Source organism: Ictidomys tridecemlineatus, chromosome 13 (assembly GCF_052094955.1).
Source record: "Ictidomys tridecemlineatus isolate mIctTri1 chromosome 13, mIctTri1.hap1, whole genome shotgun sequence".
Taxonomy (NCBI): domain Eukaryota; kingdom Metazoa; phylum Chordata; class Mammalia; order Rodentia; family Sciuridae; genus Ictidomys; species Ictidomys tridecemlineatus.
The window spans coordinates 37,358,141-37,364,199 of record NC_135489.1 but is presented as its reverse complement, the minus strand read 5'-3'; the positions used below and the strand labels follow the sequence as shown (position 1 = coordinate 37,364,199).

At 36.8% G+C, this 6,059-nt stretch overlaps 1 non-coding gene across 1 annotated transcript; it reads left to right on the top strand.

Moving 5' to 3' along the window:
- Positions 1-4,757: 4,757 nt before the first annotated feature.
- LOC144370219 (U6 spliceosomal RNA) lies at positions 4,758-4,864 on the top strand. Its single transcript, XR_013430117.1, has one exon. It is a non-coding gene; the product is annotated as a U6 spliceosomal RNA (small nuclear RNA).
- Positions 4,865-6,059: the final 1,195 nt, after the last annotated feature.

The following is a 6,059-nucleotide window of genomic DNA, read 5'->3' as shown; positions in this document are numbered from 1 at the left end:
CTGAAACTAGAAATGTAACTAATAGGTTTAAAAGCAGATTACCAATCATGGAAGATAGGATTACTAAACTGTGGCCCAGAGCAATGGAAACCCAAACTAACACACAAAGAGACGCCTATGAAACATGCAATAGGAACTCAAGATAGAAAGGAGAATGTATCAAAAACAATATTTTAAAAAGCCGTCATTGAGTATTTTTAAAAATCTCTACAAATCCATAGAAGGATAACTAAAAAGATAGTCTATCCTAAGTATATCACAGTAAAACTGTTGGACAGTTAAAAACCAAGAAAAAAATTCCAAAAGCAATAAGGGAATTAGGAGAACAAATTACCTTCAATGGAGGAAAGATGAGACTCAAAAGGGAACACAATAGATTGACAGAGTTAAAGAACTAAAAAGAAAAGTTGTCAACTTGGAATTCCTTATCTAATAAAAGCACTCATCAGCATATCACTGTGGAGGCAAAATGAAGAGGTTTTGAGATAAACAGAAACTATAAGAATGTCTAAGAGATGAGAATGATGGAAAGATGAGGTTAAAAGAATAATTCTATAAAATAGGCCCACTGTGCTCAAGAGCCCACTTTTCCAAAAAGCAGTTCACCTGCAGCTCTGCCTGGCCTAAGTGGACAGGATATGTCACATTCCACAGCAAACTACCTGTTAACTGCTGCAGAAAAGCAGGCCCAAGATAATGTTGATGGGAAGAAGATTTTTGTGACCAGATCCTAAAACTCTGGGAGATAAGAATAATTCCTCCTAACCACTGAGTCTTATTATTAAATGGATATTTTTTTCCCTCTTCTTCCTATCCCCTCCCTAACCTTGGGGGAAGCAGGATTACCTACCCTTCTTCCCTATCCTAGGCCAGGTTATCTGTTCTTGAGCACACACCCACCAGAGGAATAAAGTAATTCAGATTTAGGATGGACCTGAAGATCTAAGACACAACCCTCTCCCAAATTAACTAGTGAATTACATCACCACCCCCCCACCCGGGTCAGGACACACCTGGAATGTACTTCTTTAAAAACCCTCTTTTCACCTTGATGGGTAGAAATCACAGCCTCTGGGTTAGGAGTCCCCTTGTTTCTCTTTTGCTAGCAAAGCAAAAATAGAACTTCTTTTTTCTTTTTCTCAAAACATTGTCTTCTTTATTGAATTGATATTGGGGCACAAAAAGGAAGTAAACAACAAGAGCACTAGTGAGAAACCAGCCTCTACCTCAGAGCAAAGCCTGTCCAAGGAAGGGGGCGTGACCTTTGTCATTGGAAAAACCCACAGAGCACTCCTAGGCACATACCTACCCTGCTGAGTTGTTTATCTACAAATAACAGGAGAGATCTGTGGAGCCAGGTGTCCCTGCCTCAGCCAGGCTAGGTGAGGATCCATAGCAACCCTTAGCAGCCACCAATCAGCATGAGACAGGGAAAATACCTGAGATGCCAGATGACCCCCCAGTAGTTTATGGTGGTTGATAACATGTTGGGAAACCATGTAGTGCAGCATGTACTCCCCTCGTGGCTTAAACCAATCAGTTCAAATGAATCCTCCTCTTGTACTAATCAATCACCCCTACCCAACTTGTTCCTGCCAGTGAATGTGCTAATCATGTTTTAGAGTTGTTTTATGATTTTCCCGCGGTGTGTGATGATTTGCTAAGAAATGCTAAGATGTATGTGAAATCCCTGCCTTCCCCAAAGAGTATAAAACTGCTGCAAACCCTGGGTTCAGGGCCTCTCAGCATCACCAGTTGCTGTGTGCCTGCAGAGGACCGAGCTAGCTCGCAATAAATGCCTCTTTACTGCTTACATCGATCTTGGTCTCTGGTGGTCTTTTGGGGGTCCCAAACTCGAGCATAACAAATAGACCTTTATTTTATTCATTCATTTATATGTGATTCTGAGAACCAAACCCAGTGCCTCACACATGCTAGGCAAATGCTCTACCACTGAGCCACAACCCCAGCCCCTATCTATAGTACTTTTAAAATACTATTTAATATATATTTTAATTTATGACCACAACATTTTCCCAATACCTATTGGGCATTCATTTTGATCAGTGCCCCTATCTAGAAGCTATAAGCCCATAGAATAGTACATGTAACAGGGAAAACCTGCTATTAGCTCCCCTCATATATTGAAGGAGTTATCTCTTTTCTTCTCACTTAAATAAATGTTGAATTGTAATGCCAGATTCGTGGGACCCCAATAAACCTCCGGGATCCGAATCCAATGCAATCACACAAGAGTCTTTATTGCAAGCTCGAGCCTGGACTCACAACCGTTTCCGATGCAGTGGTTCTGAGGAGTGAGTCCTGACCCTTAGTTCAGTGAGGATTTATAGGTGTTGGCGGGATATTCTATGCACTACAACATCACACAGCAAATCATTTCATACTGCGGGAAAATCAAACAACTCTTAACATTGATTAGCACATTCACTGGTGGGAACAAATTGGGTAAGGGTGATTGGTTAGTTCAAGTGGTGGACACATTTGAACTGATTGGTTTAGGCCGCAAGGGGTTGCAAGACTATATACACTAAACTGCAGGGTTGCCTAATCATGTTATCAATCATTGAACCTATTGGGAGGGTCACCTGGCATTTCAGATATTTTTCCTGTCTCACACTGATTGGTAATTGCTAGGGGGTTGCTATGGGTCCTCACCTAGCATAACTGAGTCAGGGACACCTGGCACCACAGATCTCTGCTGTTAAACAACTCAGCAGAGTGGATATGTGCCTAGGAATGCTCTGTGGGTTTTTCCATGGACAAGGGTCACACGCCCTCCCTCTGGACAGGTCATGCGCCTGCCTCTTGAGGTACAAGCTGGTTTCTCAAAAAATGGAGTCACATCAGTTTCTAGTTTCTCACAATGTGCAAGCACCTAGACAGTGACAAAATACCTAATGCAAAAGCAGACAGAATGACAAAGAGAAATTTACAAAGCCACTTTTAAAGTGAAAACTTCAACATTCCTCTATCAGCAATTCCAACAATGAAAAAATAAGTTAAGAGGGAATTGAACTGAATAACATCAACTTGATCTAATTGACATTTATAGAAAACTCCATCCAACAACAAAAGAATCTATATTCTTCTCAAGTTAATATGGAATATTAACAAAGACAACATTCTGTGCCATAAAACACATCTTCACAAATTTAATAGAATAGATATCATAGAAAGTATGTTTTTATTTGTTTGCTTGTTTGTTTGTTTATTAGTTTTTGGTGCCAGGGTTTGAATCCAGGGGCACTTAATCACTGAGCCACATCCCAAACCCTTTTAATTTTTATTTTGAGACAGAGTCTTGGTAAATTTCTCAGAACCTCAATAAATTGCTGAAGCTGGCTTTGACCCTGTGATCCTCCTGACTCAGCCTCTGAACCCACTGGTATTATAGGCGTACACTACCACACCAGGCTACAAGTATGTTTTTAGACTATAAGGGAACTAAACTACAAATTAACAACAGAGAAATAGCTAGAAAACAAATTGGAGATTAAATAACATTTCTAAATTATACATGTGTCAAAGAGGTCTTGAGAAATTTTTAAATATAACATCAAATTTGGTGGAATACAGAAAAATCAATGAATATGTAGGAATTTATGTTATTTAATGCATAAACTAGAAATGGAAAATATCTAAAATAAGTAAGCTTTTACCTTAAGAAATTAGAAAAAGGAAAGCAATTGAAGCTGAGACAAGCACTTTAAAACAAAAGTCAGCCTGATAAAATAACAACTACAGCAGAAATCAGTGACAACTCAGGAAATCAATAGACAAATCAATGAAACCAAAATTGGTTCTTTAAAAAGATTAAAAAAAAAAAAAAAGGTATACACCTTCAGCTAGAACATATAAGAAAATTCAGGGGTGAAGCCACAAGTGAAATTCCTAAGGTTCTTGTGGCAAAATGAAGATAACAGTGAAGGTGAATGAGATTTAAATAGAAGGATATTTATGTTAACTATACAAAATAATAAAACTAATGTGTTGTGAGATTTAAAATATATGCAGAACCAACGTGCGTGACAATAGTTGTTAAATGATGAGAGGCGGATTAGGGGTTCAAGTGTTCTAGAATCTGGCATTATAGAGGAATTGACAAAACTCTTAATTCTTTTAAATGCTTTAAATCACACATCTGTTTTCTAAAGTAATGATCTTTAAATTAACCACTAAAAAAAAACTAGAAAAAAGTATACATTTTCCAATTAAATATAGAAATATAAAATAATTTCAAATATCTTATCAATTCAAAAAAAGACAAGAATGAATAGAATAATGAATGTAAAGACATCAGTCATATGTAAAGTAAATTGAAAGATTGTTGCTATTATCCCAAATATATAAATAATTAAATTTAAGTCAAATGGATATTTCAAGAAAAGAATAAGATATCAGGCTCAATTTTTAAATGATATGGTAATTAGAATACATACATCATCAATACTGTGATGCATAATATTTGAAAGTAAAGAGATGAGAGCATCACCACAGTCACTGGGATATGTTTGATAATGAAAGACATAATCCATCAGATGGACATAAAAATCCTAAATCTATGTGCACACAATTACACATTTGAAAATACATTCAACAAAACTGACATAACTAAATGGTTACATTAACGAATCTACAATTATGCCATGAGATTTTAATGCACCTCCTTTAATAGCTAATAGAATAACAGAATGAGACTTCCTTCTCAATTTGGCATCTATCAAAAGATAAAATTTGTGCTCACTTCAGCAGCACATGAACTAAAATTGGAATGATACAGAGAAGATTATCATGGCCTCTCTGCAAGGATGACACGCAAATTCATGAAGCATTCCATATTTAAAGAAGATTTTTAAAATAAAAGATAAAATTTGAAATCTAAATGAGAAGAATTTTTCTAATTTTGGGGGAAGTGGGGGTACTAATGACTGAACCCAGGAGTGCTTAACCACTGAGCTACTTCCCTAGTTCTTTTTATTTACTGTATTTCATTATTTATTTTATTTACTTACTTACTTATTTGGTACTGGGGATTGAACTCAGGGGCATTCAACCACTGAGCCACACCCCCAGCCCTATTTTGGATTTTATTTAGAGACAGGGTTTCACTGAGTTGCTTAGCCCTTGCTTTTGCTGAGCCTGGCTTTGAACTTGAATTCTCCTGCTTCAGCTGCCTAAATTGCTGGGATCACAGTTGTGGGCCACCATACCTGGAAGAAGAGTTTTTCTAAATGACAAGTAATTCTGTAATTTCCTGTCTCCTGGACCTTTCCAAACATACACCATGTCAGATCTTTCTCTTGAAACCCACAGGGCTCTGTGATTGGAGATCCCATCTCCCTAGACTCACTTCTAAAAGGGTATCTGATATGTCTAGGAGGAAATGTCCCAATAAAATGAAGTAATAAATTTGAAGAGAAAAACCACTTGCGGAGACAAGAATATACCTATAATAAAATGGTCTTTCTGAAACAGAAGGATTAGAACAAACAAGTCAAAAATTGAAATAAATCTAGTAGAACAAACTAAGCCATCTCAAATAATACACAAGATCTTTTTAATGCAAATTAGAGTAGGAACACATTAAAAGAAAAAAACAATTGAAAAATAAGACAATTGCTAGAAGGGTCATGGTAGTTAGGTAAGAGTTGAATTGAAATATATAACTGAGGGATGAATTAGAAAATGGAAGAAACACGTGAGTAACTACCCAAAAGGGAGAAGTAAAAGACAAAGTAATTATTAAATTTAAGACATCAAAAGCAAAATAAAAATGTGTACAGATAATAGAACCCTAGGAAGGACAGTATAATAGAAAACAAGAGGAAAAATATTTAAAGAATGATGAGGAATCCTTTCCAATAATAAATGAAACACATCTTTATCCTTTTAGACCATTATACCAAACATACTGGGTGGCTTATAAACTGGCTTATAAACCATGAGTTATTTCTCATGGTTCTGGAAGCTGGAATTCCAAGATCAGGATGTCAGTAGATTTGGTGTCTGGTGAGGCTTGAGCCTCATGCATGGTCCCT